This window comes from Mesocricetus auratus, unplaced genomic scaffold (genome assembly GCF_017639785.1).
Source record: "Mesocricetus auratus isolate SY011 unplaced genomic scaffold, BCM_Maur_2.0 Super-Scaffold_100025, whole genome shotgun sequence".
Lineage (NCBI taxonomy): Eukaryota > Metazoa > Chordata > Mammalia > Rodentia > Cricetidae > Mesocricetus > Mesocricetus auratus.
Window position 1 is genome coordinate 22,409,315 of NW_024429206.1, and position 14,987 is coordinate 22,424,301.

The following is a 14,987-nucleotide window of genomic DNA, read 5'->3' on the forward strand; positions in this document are numbered from 1 at the left end:
CAGTTTGTGAGCCACATACTGATAACAAAATGCTGGTGGTAACAAATGCTGAATTTATACTACCTTTTGTGAATCTTCTTCAGGGTTTGCACACCCTAAGGAGTGCTGGCCTAAACGACACAGAGCCCACACGATGGCATGATATAAGACTAGGTGTTAAATATGAATGTTTAAGCCTCTCTGTGCGCCCCAGAAATAGTATGGTAGATTAGTTCGTTATAGGCATAAGTGTTCATCTACATATGAGCATGTACATACATGAATGAACATGTAGTGCATTTTTAAGGTAGGGGTGTATATGTACATATGTGAACATAAGTTCAGTGCCCAATAAACAAGATGTTGGATCCCCTAAAGCTAGAAAAGGCAGTTTTGAACTACCCAACATGGGTTATGGGAGCCAAAGTTAAGTCCTCTGAAGAGCAGAAAGTGTGGGTAATTGCTGAACGATCTCTCCAGCTCCTATAATGTATTTTTAACTGTATGAGCTGGGACAGAAAAGTTTGGAAAGCCATACTTCCAGAGGAAGTATACCCTGGGATGTCTGAAGAGTCACTGTGGTCAAAATACCAAGTGAAGGAAGCAGAGGAGGTGAGACAGCAGCTGTGACATGCTGGAAAGGATACCAAATGGAGGTGACATTTCATCTGAATGCCACATCTATACTGAGTATGTCATTTAGGGAAGACACACTCTTTCTATAAGCTTTTCCTTTCTTTACATAAAAAGGAGAGTGAATAATACCTATCTTTAAAGGTGGCTGTGGGTGCTCTGGGAAGCCATAAGGTTCCTAAGGAGGTATGGCACACAGTAGGTATTCATGTCAGTGATGCAGAGAACCTTTGGTGGGGAAGCTTAATATATGCAACACTGCACAGTCAAGATTAGTTAGCATTTAGGTCTTTAGTGGGAGAAGGGGCCAACAGAGTCTAGCTGTGTAGACAGTTGCCTCTAACTCAGAGAGCCATCTGCCTCTGCCTTCTAAGTGTTGTGATTAAAGGTGTGTACCACCCAACTAAGTTAGACGATTACTTTATAAAAAAAGAGTACACAGTCAGGAGGTGTGGGGATCACAGACCCTGGCCGGAAACCCACTCCTCCATCAGCCTGGGAGCAGGCAGCTGCAAGACAATGTTTACTGAAAACAATTCAGTGCCATAAGCTCCTGATAAGGGCTTGATAAGGGCTCAGTCACTGAAACACCCTGACTTTGATCTTCCCGTGGCTAGCTACTCCCTGCTGTTCCGATTCTGGTGCCAGAGATTTAACCACCAGCCAGGAGGAAGGAGGAGAGGTGTGTGAGAGGTGTGTGAGAGGGCTGTTGGAGATTTGTGCCTGTATGGATGGCAGAAGCTTTTTATGAAGGGAAGCATTTTTCTTGGAAAGTTCTCCTAAGCCAATTTGGGGAGCATAAAGTTTTCTTAATGCAACCGACTGGTCTCTGTGTCAACAATCTCGACCACCTCGCCACATTCTCGGATATAGGCTGCGCAGCAGGCGCAGCAGGCGCAGCAAGGAGGTAGTGGTGTTCACCTTTAATCCCAGCACTCAGGAAGCAAGATGCTGGAGAATCTCTGAGTTCACAGCCAGCCTGAACTACATAGTGAGATACTGAATTAAACCCTTTTTCAGATAAAGAGGGACAGGGGAGGGGGAGAGGAGGGGGAGGGGAGAGGGAGAGACAGGTAGAGGCAGAGGAAGAGACAGAGACCATAATATGGTTTTGTCAGTGTATAAGTACTCTCACCACAGAAGTGGGGGATTAATGGTGTGGTAATGATCTTGATTGTCGTGAAAATTTCACATTGTAGAGAAGGCAAATTACCGGTGGGGTATGAAGTGCATATGTAAGAGAATGAATTACCACCTTGAAAAATCAACCTGTCTCAGGCTGGAGAGATGGCTAAGAGGAAAAAGCATGATGGCCTGGGTTCAGTCCCCAGCACACATGTAAAAAGTTGCTCATGGTGGTATGTGCTTGAAATTCCAGGGCTGGGGGAAATAGACAGTCAGATGTCTGGGCTTCACTGTCCAGGAAGCTCAGTATAGTGAATTACAGACACAAACAGCAAAATCAGGGGAAAGCTTGGCAAACACTAGTATTTGCCATGGGACCCAGTTCTATCTATAACATAATCTGGAAGACATCAAGTACACAGACAGGAAGCTTTGCTAAGACATTGATCCAGCACTGTAACACTCTATCTGGAACTGGGAAACTGAAGGTACAAGAAAGCAGAGCACAGTAGTCTACATCCACCTTCAAAGATTCTGATCTTCTTAAGAATGTTGTCCCTGTCCCTGTCCCTGTCCTTGTCCCCCTCCCAAATTAAACATAAGAACAGGTAACTGTATAGGGGACGCTCAAACAATTAGAATTAATGACACAGGACCACACAGTAGGAATCAAGAAGTAAAGTCAGAGAGGTAAACATAGTTTTAACAGCCATTCTTGCCTCCAAGGTGAGAATTCACCAACAGCCAAAAGCTGTTTCCATTACTGAGGCCTCAGGCCTGAATTAGGAAGACAGGCAAGCAAGATGGTGTTTATCTGAAAAAAAAAAAAGCCACAATAAACAAAGAAATGCCAATAACTTAGACACATAAAAAGGGACAACCGACACTTGGGAAAATGGACTTCGGACCTCCACATGTACACATACAACAACAGGCGTGCAAATGTCTGTGCCTACAGCTCCCACCACGGGCTGGTCACCCTTTGGTGAATGGAAAGGAACAGAAGGCTGGGTCTTCCCAGACACTGAGGCACTTTCCAGCTGCTGAACACAGCCTGTTTGCAATTTTCTACTCAACCACCAGAATGGGAACTCAAGCCTCCAGAAAAAAAATAAAGGCCCTTAAACTTCTTCCTGACTGCTGTTAGTGGTTGCTTTAATCTTTTAAGCTCTTGGGCTTACTAGGGCAGCTGCCCTCATATAGAGTGCTTATGGTTGGTAAGGACAGCGGGAAAAGGGGAAAAAAGCATACTAAATTCAGAAAAGGATTTCTGTTCTGCCAGGCTGTATGCTGAAATGGAAGGAGAGAGGGGAACACAATATGACAGGCACTCTTGAGCAAGCAGAGGGCCTGAGGGGACATAGGATCCTCCAGCATGCTCACAGAACTACTTGACTACCACCCACCACCCTCCAGTTCCAGTGCTAAGGACCATCTCCTGAGCACACGATCTCTTCACAAAGTGCTCATCAAACAATGAGGCAATCAGGAGGCTATATGGGCCACAGAACAAAGACCCTTTCCTCCCAAACAACAACACAAACAAAAACACAAAGCTTCCTCTACAAAATGCCACTGACTACAATGGATAGCTAAGTAAGCCTGAAATGATGATCAGCATTAGCCAGAGATCCTTCCTCAATCAATACAGTAGAGAGCAATTAGGAAAGACAACTAACACATGTGACACTGACTTTTTTTTTTGGTTTTTCGAGACAGGGTTTCTCTGGGTAGTTTTGGAGGCTGTCCTGGAACTCGCTCTGTAGACCAGGCTAGTCTCAAACTCACAGAGATCCGCCTGCCTCTGCCTCCTAAGGGTTGGGATTAAAGGTGTGTGCCACCAACACTCACCTGACACTGACGTTTTATCTCCACAAGTACATGTATACCAACACACATGCAAATATATATACATGTAGAGATCACACATACACATTGCCAGTGATTTAGGAAGGAAATGAAATTCAAAATGGAAATGCTTTTTCCACATAGCAGGCAAGTAACTTGAACATAGGGAACTTAATCATTTACTACACCGACCCTCAAATTTTGCATGGAAATACCCCACCAAAAGAGCTTAGAACAAATAAATTTAGCAGTCATATGACATAATAATAAAACAACACAATTAGTAGTATTTTTATATACAATAACAAACTTGCTGCGAAGAAAACAAATCAAGAAAGAAATTTCATTCACTTTTAGCTATAAAATAGAGCAACCAAGAATAAATTTAACCAGGGAACTGGAACACCGACAAATCAATTGTAAAACACCAACAAAAGAAATTAAATAATTCACACATAAAAAAGTGAAGCCTTCTGTGTGATATTCATTACTTGGAAGAAAAATTAATGCTAAATTACCCTTATTACCTGACATGGTTTAGGTTGGTGTCTCTCAAAAGTCCATGAGTCGAGGGTCCTCTCATGGTGATTCTACTATGAACCATGGTGGAAAGCAGAGCCCAGTGGGAGGTCCCTATGCCATTGCTCTTGTTGGTGATTGTGGAGGACTAGCCAGTTTTCTTCTTTGCTTTCTGGCTGAGTTTTGTTAGGCTACATACTCCCACTGTGATGTGCTTCTCTGCCAGAGGCAGAAAGCAAAGGCACCTTTCAGTCATAGACTGGAATGCTGGAAACCATGAACTGAAATAAACATTTTCCCTTTAAAAGTTCAGTATCTCCAGTATTTTGTGAGAAGAAGCATAATGCTAAAACAACTAGAGATCCAGTGCAATACTTGTCAAAACACCCACAGCATTCTTCACATGGATAGGAGAAGCAACATCATAAGACTCAGGCGAATGCAAACAAGATCCTACATAGCCAAAACAATCTTGGAACAAAATAACAAAGCAGCAGAATTCCCCATAACTGGCTTCAAGACCCATTACAAGACTGCAGTAACCAAGACAGCATCAATTACAACATCAACGACCACACCAAGGAAAGAGGGTAGAAATTCCAGAAATAAACCCATGAATTTATAGCAAGTTTATATTTGACAAAGGTATAAGGAAACACACACAGGCAAGCGCATACATGAATGCACAAACACAAAGAAAGGACAATTCTTCAGTAAATGAACTTGAAGTCACCCAAATTGTGGTCTACCCATATAAAATATACATATACCACATACAAGAAAAACTGGAAAAGGACTAAATGTCTAACTATCAGTCCAGAAACATAGAAATTAGAAGAAAACACAGAAATACTTCAAGATGTTGGTATCACTAATGATTTTGCAGGTAAGATCTCAAAACCACAGACAACAAAAGTAAAGATGAATACAAACGAATCTATCAAAGTAAGAAGATTTGTAGAGAGGAAATAATCAACATTGAAGAAAAATATTTTACCATGGGAGCAAACAAACTCTATCTGACAAGAGGCTAATACCTATAATCTTCCACGAATTTTTTAAAGACCGCTTATATAAAGTAACAAATCATTTAATACAATATTTGGCACATGATCAGAATAGACATTCCTCAAAAGCTGAAAGAGAAATGTCCATAAAGTATGTGAGAAAATGTTTCATATTGCTTAGGGGCTAAAAGCACTTCTCTCCAAGCATGATGACCTAAATTCAATCCCTGGAAGCCACATCATAGAAGAACAGATCTAACTCCCGCCAGCTGTCCTCTCACCTCTAGATAAGAAGCATGGCACAAGCACACCCACACACATACAGCAACATAAACACGTGTTATGGAGTGGGAAAATGTCCAGCATTACTGAGAGGAAGGAGACCACGGTGAGGTAAACACAGTGCTTACCTGACATTCAGAAGGCCTCAGTTATGATCCCTTAACACTGCAACGTGTGCTTACCTGTAGGGATGGGTGGATGAACAGACACACCCCCACACCCAGACCCCCAAGTACACACCGCCATCAACAACAACAACTATTATAGACAATAGTAAGCAGGTCCCTGAGCTGAGTGAAGGAATATCTGTATGCTCCCAACATCCTACCTCTGTGTACACGCCTAAAAAGCGGAATCCATGCATCAAAGATGCTTGCCCTCCCATGGTTAGTGCAGCAGCATTGACAACTTCCTCAAGACATGAATCAGCACATCCATCGACAGATAAATGGATAAACAAGAATGTCTACTAAAGTATGCTCAATGGTAGGAAGGGTGATTTCAAAATAAGAGCTAGCTTTCTGGTTCTGGGGTTGCCATAAGCAAAACTGCTTCTTTCTTTTTAGTATGGTGTATTTTAACATCATATAATATATATATGTGTGTGTGTGTGTATATATATATATACAGTTTAGCTCTCAACATTGATCGCTGAAGCCTTTGGGGACATAGATATGAAAGGAAGGCAAGAAGCCCTTTGGTTGAGATACCAGGACTAAGAGAGCTCCTGATACATTGTCAAGGAATCATGAACTGGTCCAATACTACAGACCAAGAAAGCTGGCAAAAATAAGGAGACTGTGAGGCACAAGCTCTCACTAAGAAATGAGGTACTGAATCTAGCAGTATGACTCCTCAATGATATAAACAATTCATTCATTTGCAACACCCTTCTGTGCCGAGGTTTTAAATAGAGGTAAAGTACACCTACAACAATAAAGTCTATCTTCCAGAACCTGCTTCCCAATTCTCTAAGACTCACTGATGCTTGAGAGGGAATCCTAGTACCCCTGACACCATCCATAAAATATATTCATCTGTAACAACTTGCACTGATGGCTTAATGACTTACAAATAGCTTGATGTTTATTTGACTTAGAGGGTACTGAGTTACCAAGTCAAATAAAAAAGTGGAAAAACGGCAGTGCACAAACAATAGAACTAAAAACTAAAATCTGACCAGTTCCCCTTTGTATAAAATCTAGTTAAACTGCAAAAGATAATCCTTTTTTTCATATGTTCAAACAAAACCCCACAGTTTTTAATATAGTTTTCCAAAATGAGTGGGGAAAGGGGTTTTTTTTAAAGCAGGCAAATCATCCACAGGTAAATTCGAGTCACAATTCCTCTCTCTAAAGTAAAGACCTCTTCTACTTGAATTTGTTGAGTAGTGAGTATCACAATGAGAATTCCTGTTAAGGGAAAATCAGGCTAAAATCACAGTGCTCCTTGTTAAGTCCCAGACAACAGATGAAAACCCAGCTTCCTTCCTGGAATCACCTCCTGTCAGATTCCCCAAAGGGGTACTAGAAAGCACCCAAGAGTTCATTATCCTACTGGCTGCTTCTGGTGATGCCTCAGTTAATCCAGTGTGTGGATTTATAAATGAGTCCTCAAGGGCATATAAGATGGAGGATGGATTATACGGTCCACTCCACCTTATCTGAGGTTTATTACACCTGCTCCCAGCTCCTCTTGGTTCTACCTATTTCATCAGGTAATACCAACTCTACCTAGTTCTGTAATTTAAGCAAAAAGTAAGTAATCGCTACTTCCTGAAGACTGAAAATCACAACGTTATTCTACATTAAAAAAAACCGCTAGTGACTCAAGCATCCCTGTGACATTTCAGGGGCTAACTTCACTTGGGTGGAGGGATACTCACTGTTGCTATTTTTAAAGCTGTGAAAACCAAGACATGTTCTACCTTCAGACACTGCAATGATATGGTCATCAACAAGTATCAGGCTACACTCAGAGCTGTCCTGAGACTCATGTGGCCTTTGGGTGGCAGGATGGACACACTACTAAGGGATAAGGTCCAAACGTAGTCAAACAAGTAAGAAACTATTGGAAAATTGAGTTCCACAACAGTAGCTCTAAGTGTTTCACCTCAGGGAAGTGGTTGAGAGAGGCCTAGATATCAGACCTCATAATCAGCCTCAACTTGATGTGAATAACAACAACAACAACAACAACAAAATGGGCGCATTTTTAAAGAGGTGCTGTCCACCATTTTGTGAAACTGATTTTACTAAGAATAACTCCAACAATACTAACATCTGCATAAAATAAGTATTGAAAGCAACTCCTGTCAGGAGTGAGCCCATTTCTTTGTAATTTACTGCTGTATACATGCCGCTATCATATTCTCCAATTCTAGGCTGATAATGTGTTAAATACGTAAGATAATACATTTACTAACAAGGATTGACTAGGCCAGCAAGTGGATATCCTGGTCCTTGGTTTTCATTTTATTTTTATTTATGTGATCTATGGGTGTCGTAGTTTACTTCTGTATCACTGTGATAAAACACGGAACTAAAAAAACTTTAAAAAATTATGTTGGAAAAAACTGCCCATCTTATCCAGAGCCACACACCAAGGAGGTGGCTGAAAGAGAATATAATTGATTTGCCTAACAGCCTCACAGCTGATTCCTGCATCCTGCCTAAGCCTAATATTCAGATATACAATAAATCTTTAACTCATCATGAAGCCCCCAGAACTAAGAGCAGCACAATCCCCACCTGTGTGAGCCCTGGGCAATGCCATTAGGGAAGCAGCTGAGGTAGGTCCCATTCCCGGAGATGGTGAGCAGTGAAGAATGCTGAACCTCCCAGTTTTTTTTGTCACTTGTAGTGAACTGTTGGTCAGGTCTAAAAGCCTTCCTCAGGCATGGCATTTGGTTTTCCAAAAGTGTTGTACTTAATGAGACTCATGCTTAATGAAAACCTAGCCACAGTTGCCTCACGGTGATGCCTGGCTTGCCCCTCTGTCACCTGCCCTTCATCTCCTTAGCAACTTCCAAACCACTTTCTGGCCCGGGTCACTTAGGTCTGTCAAAAGGCCCTTACTGTGATCCCGCTCCACCGTGGGGCTCACCAACACCACAAAAGCTCCACCCTTTGATTAACTTTCTCTCTAAATTCTGTATTCAAATGGTCAACAGACACCACCCCTTGCATGCCCGTTTCCTGCAACATTTCCTTGCCCCTCCTGTATGGTCCCTGGTGTCCATGAGGACCATCAAGAAATGATTACCCTCTTACTGCCTCAAGTTATCCAGTATGTATTCTAATACTCAATTTCTCTGCTTCTGCAGCAGGCAGACTGATTCCATCTGCCACCATAACCCAGGGCCTCAGGAGTCAGGCAGTGAGGTTATTACTGGCTTCTTTAAAGGTTTTTGCAGTGCAAACAGTCCCAGTGTGGACCGAGGCCCCATCTGCATTTGAATCATGGATCTCCCACTTCTCTGTTAAAGGTCTGACCTGGGGGTGTCTTCAACCAGTTCTATGTCTTCCTCCACACTATCTGACTCCTGCCACGGATTCCAGGCATTTGAATCTTGGGGGTTGGAATGGCACTGGTTAAATGTGTCTTCTCCTTTCAGACCTCAGGCTCGGAGAAGCACCAAGCCAACACCTAACCCTCCCCCATTGCTTTCATCCAAATTACCTACCAAATCAGGAGCCAATTCAGAGGGTGCCAGCCAATCTATCTTTTTCCAGTTGTAATTCCTCCTCCACACAAACCAGTTCCATCTGGACAGCCTCAGCTGTCTTCTTACTACATCCAGCAGGGGCCAGAACACTCCACGGCAGCTTGCCTCTAGTCTCATATCTTATGTGCTACTCTGCTCATGCTCAGACCTTCAACTCTTCTCAAAGAGTCTCCTGAGTCCTATCAGAAAATCCACCCATCAAGAAGTGCACACACCACTGCATGGGTATGACAGAAGTCAGGTATCCTGAGAGCCTTCCAACACACAGACTTCCTTTCCAATGTCTCAGCCTTAGTCACACATCTTAAGACCCATAGCAGGGGCAATGCGGCTGTTACTACAGGAATGGGGCATGGCAGTTCATACCACAGGAGTAAAAGCAGTAGTGTCAGGATTGTTCCCCAGGCACTTCACCCTTAAGACAGCTCAGATTCAGCTGCCTGCCTCATCACCCATAGGGGAACAATGCTATTGCTCTTCCCAGACTCATCCGACTCATCCTAGTTTTGTCTTGATCTTGCTGACACTGCCACGTGCTTACAGCAACTCTTTTCCCGAGGAGAGATGAACATCTATCCCTTCCTTACAGTGAACCAATGACAAACCACAGGGCAATTCTACCAAGGCCCAATGTGGAGAACCAATGAGCTCCTTAGGCTTACTGACAGACTAAGTATGGACAAAGAATTAGTTAGAAGAGCAGGGGTAAGCTCCAAAATAGCTGCATCACCTTTACGTCTCACAGCAGCACAGATAATGACTCCGCCATACCTGTGGAGATGCAGTTCTCCCTTCTTTTAACCATCTAAGGTCCAGACTCTCGCACTCCAGAAGCCCAGAGCCAGAGCAATCAAGAGAAGATTACATACAAATGGACAGAAGGAGCAGGAAGGAATAACTGAAATCAGGAGAGGGTCCATTGACCCTCCCCTTCCCACACATTGCCATGCGTCGGTGCCAACTGGCCAGATCACTAGGGCTCTTTCAAGTAATCATAGTTACTCTGATGATGACGGCTGTTATACTTGGACAGCTCCATACTGCAATAAATCAGCAAATACAGTTTCGAAAATTAGATTTTCTTTTGAACGCTGGGATGCGTATAGCTACTCATAAAGCACGGAACAAGTACACTGTGCCACATTTTAAAAATTACATTGTGTAGACATAAAGCTCACATTTTTATTATGTTCACCACAGCAACAGCATTATCAATTTTTCAAGGAAAAATGTGCATTCTAAGAACTTTTAGAGAAAAAAATATATCAACCCCCATCATTCACACAACTGACCATAAAGAAGGGTGAATTCACCAGTTCCCAGCCTGCAAAGCTAAGGAATTCACAGGCATCTGCTGCTGCAATGGACTTTCTAAAGTACCTAAAGTCCAACCCAGGATGCAAGTACCACTACTCATTCAATCCCACAAACCCGTATTAACCTACTTTGCACCAGTCACCAAACAGCAAACTAATAGAACGAATGACAAACACAGAAGCCAAAAATTTGCTTCAAAGCCCTGAAGAATCCTAAAAACAAGGCTACTATGTAAAAGGAGCATCACTCGAGGATCTGGAAAGATGGCTCAGTGGCTAAAAGTTCATGCTGCTCTTTCAGAGGACCAAAGTTTGGTTACCAGCATCCAAGTCAGACAGCTCAAAACTGTCTTCACCTCTGAACCCAAAGGGAGGGTTCCAATACCTCTGGCTTCCATCAGCATTAACACTCATATGCACAGTCTTCTTTGTAGTTGGTTCTTTTTTACTCTTTGCTATTTGGGGGCCCAACACCCAGCTCCCAATAAATACATGGAGACTTATTCTTACTTATAAATGCCTGGACTTAGCTTGGCTTGTTTCTAGCCAGCTTTTCTTAACTTAAATTCTCCCATCTACCTTTTGCCTCTGCACTTTTACCCTTCTGTATTCTATATACACCTCTCTTCTTACTCCGTGCCTGGCTGTGTAGATGGGTAGCTGGCCCTGTGGCTGGGTAGCTGACCCTAGGCATACTCCTTATCCCTTTCTCACTCCTCTTTTTTTCTGTTCTTATTATTCAATCTGCCTGGCAGCCCAACCTATCCCGTTTCAGCCTAGATATAGATTGTTAGACCAATCAGGTATTTTAGGCAGGTAAAGTAACACAGTTTCACAGAGTTAAACAAATGCAACATAAAAGAATGCAGCACACCACTGCACCATTAAATACTGCACAACATAAACGAATGAAACACCTCTTCAACTAATATTACACAATACCCCCTTTCACACAAATAGACACAATTTTAAAAACAAGACAAATATTTAAAAGCATGGAAGGGAAGATTCTACTGGGGTCTTGAGAGATGAGTAGCAAATTCTCAGATAATAAGAGGAGGCATTACATGTCTGTGAACAGAGAGGAATGTGTTTTAGACTATACATCTGATAGCATCTTCAACTGGAAGGCAAAAAATCTTTTTATGTCATGCAATGTCAAGAAAAAATGCACAATGGTATATGGGAAATGGTTTGTGTGACTATTTACTACGCCCGCAGCTACAGATTTTCGCTTGTCTTGACTCAGCCACCTTATACCTGGGCAGCTAAAAAAGAGTAACTGCACGACAAGGGGGCTGTACAAGACAGACATGGCAATTAATGGGAAACATTTGGTGTAGCAACTGGACCAATATAAAAACAAGGTATGACATTATCTTATGATGAATTTTAAAAAGGATTTTGTAAGTATTTTTCATTTATCTGTATGTCATGTTAGGAACATTACGTGCACATACTTGACTGCATATAATCTGTGTTATCATTTGGTTTGTGATGTTCCTGGGGGGTTAATTCAAATGAAAATAAGGCTACATAACCAGTATGAAGAAAAACACATAACAGAAGAATCTCATTTTTTTAAAGAGATACTATGAAGGCTTGATGTGGTCATAAAGAATGTCTTCCCATTCAATTTCAGGTACACCATTTTTGTAATAAATGAAGATAATTTCACAGAAAGGTGAAATATATTAGGGTAATAGTCATCACAGAACTTAGAGGCATTTCTGTTGGTCCATACGTTTAATTATACTACTTGGCAAGTAAAGACAAAACTCTGTTAATTCGGGACCATGCTGGGCTACAGAGCAATTTCCAAAATAGTCAGGTCAACTAATGAAACCCCAACTCAGAAAACAAAAGACAAAAAAGTTGAAATCCTTAAAACAAAAGTTTAGGACTGGAGATGTAATTCAGTTGGTAGAGTGCTTTTCCAGCATGCACAAAGCCCTGGGTTCTGTCCCCATCACCACATACACTGAGTGTGATGGTGCAAACCTATAATCCTACCACTCAGGAAGAAGAGGCAGGAGGATAAATTCAATGTTATTCTGGGCTTCATAGAGGGTATAATACCAGTCTGGGATACATGAGGCTATGTCTCAAAACTAAAAGATCTGTTAAAAAATTTAAAATAGGAGAAAAATGAAAAGAGGCACCAGTTAGAATCTATGAGATAAGGGGTCCACTACTTCATCTCAGAGCTCCATTGGCCACATCATAACTGCACTGATTATAACTCAGCAGCTCACTGCCCAGCAAGCACAGGCTACTAGCACACTGTCTTTCCAGGGTGAAGCAAATAATCTTAAAAGGCCAGAACAATGCACAGGCATCTTGACAGTTGCAAACGCTTCTGATGCCAAGGCTACAAACCAACACTCTAGATACCAAAGCGGTACATGCTAAGTAACAGCAACAGAGCCAACTCAGAATTTTACTTTCAGACCTCTAAAAGAACAGCAATTCAGAAAAACCCTTCCTGTGTGTGTGCAGCAGATTTAACCCAGAGCCTTGGGCATACAAAGCACCTGTAGCATCACTAAGTCACAGTCTGGTTCAAAATCGCTTTTTTAAAAAACTGAGTTCCACAATATTTCTATAGCCCAGCAAGTACAAATCGACTTTAAGAGAATTCTGTTGGCCTTCACGAACAATCTACTTCAATCAGGACTGCACCTGTCACTTAGTAATTGAATGGATTTTTAACTCTCAAATCATTACAGGAAGAAGAGCGCAGGTTTTTCTTGTCAAGATGTCTTGCTGCATGAGAAATAGACTTCCTATCCGATGTCACTTATGCCCTCAGCAATTTCTGTGTCTTACAAAGTTGGCAAGCGTTAAACTGCCCAAGCCCTAGGTCGCTCCAATCCTCCCACATGACAAAAGCTCCTAACAGCTTGATATAAATGTCAGTTCCCAAAGAGTCGCTACACTAGATGAGCAGCCATCTGTGTAAGCCACAGTGACCATTTCACTCAATCCCTTCAAGCCACATGTAGGGTCATACGCAGTAACCAGGAACCCCTCTGGGAACACCTCTGCTAAGAACAGTGCTGTGAATCCCTGTAACTGTGTCTACCCATGCCCTCACTGAGCTGAGCACCAGACACGAGGGGAAGGCAGTGAGATGATCTTCTCAGAGGCTTGGTTCCCCTGACTACGCCATTGTTGATAAAGCTTTCAAGTCTGGTTCCCCTGACTACACCATTGTTGATAAAGCTTTCAAGTCGTTTTTTCAAACCAGTTTTAGTTGTTGTTACTGTTATTGTTAAGACAAAAAACGTATATTGTTTGGGTGCTGTGGCTGGAGCTCAGTTGTAAGACAGCCTGTCTCCCATTTGCCCCACACAGGACGGAAGCAGGGAAATGAGTTCTTAAAGTTATCTTCTTATCTCCACAAGTGTGCTGTGGAATGTCTGCCCCCAGCTCAAACAAAATGTTAAAAGACAAAGAATAGCTGGGATAAGAGTATAGTTGAAGGGAGAGAGAACTGTGGTTGGAATGTAAAATGATAAATTACATAAAAGAGAGTGTAGTTCAGTTGAATAATATGTGTTTTGTAGGCACAAGGTACTCAATCCCCAACATCAAAGCAGAAGTCTGCATATTCTATATATGATAAAGTTAATTATGAACTGGAATTACTCTTAGAATGCACATTTTAAGTCCATGTGTTGAGCTGTCATGTTCACTTAGGTAAAGGACTTATGGGAGTGATTCCTTCTCTCTACTCAAAACAAAGGAGTTTGAATATTCGTACTTAAACCCAACAACTCCATAGAACTGTGACTAAAAATGAGCTACCCTTTTAGTTTAACAACATCAAACCCACAATTATACCCTAAGTACAAACAATATACAGATATAAGTACCAATTCAGACCATATGATCATTTGAGCCAAGGACTGGCACCATAAAGATGGCGGATGTGTGTGGGGGGACTGAAAGGGAAAGGAGAAGAAGAGAGGGAGAAAGAGGAAGGAGAAGAGGAGAGAGGAGCAATTAGTCAAAACAGCCACCTAACAGACTTTCCTACCACAGATAACCCACTGGGCTGACTCTCACCAACTCCCCCATGAGTACAACCAACCACATGCTGAAAACTTATCACTGTCCTTGTAGGACAAAGGTCTCCATTCTCCTGTCTTCTTTTGTATTATTTTCAATTTGGTGACTTAAATACCTGAAGTAGTTTTTACAACTTTCTAAATGAAAAGCTTAGTCTACCTCAAGCATATCTAAAGAGTCTCAGTGAAGTCCCTTTTAGAATAATGGTGAAAATGACACATTCAGCTTGGTACTGAAGTGTACAATAGAAGGATTACGAGTAGAGGCCAAGCTTGGGCTTCGTCTGTAACAGACCCTGTTTAAAAAACAAATAATAACAACAACAACACAAAAGATATGCACTAACAGTGTCTTCCTGAAAGACCTTAGGGGGAGAAATAGTGAGCAGTGAAGATGTTCAGTTGATAAGAAGCTTGGATGAAGTTTGCTCAGCATGAATGAAGCCCTGGCTTCCATTCCCCAATTTACATAAACTAG

At 41.9% G+C, this 14,987-nt stretch overlaps 1 protein-coding gene across 3 annotated transcripts in view; it reads right to left on the reverse strand.

Annotated features, from left to right (window-relative positions):
- Auts2 (activator of transcription and developmental regulator AUTS2) overlaps positions 1-14,987 on the reverse strand; it is a 1,041,919-nt gene that overhangs the window by 720,564 nt on the left and 306,368 nt on the right. The gene's annotated exons all lie outside the window — the stretch shown is intronic.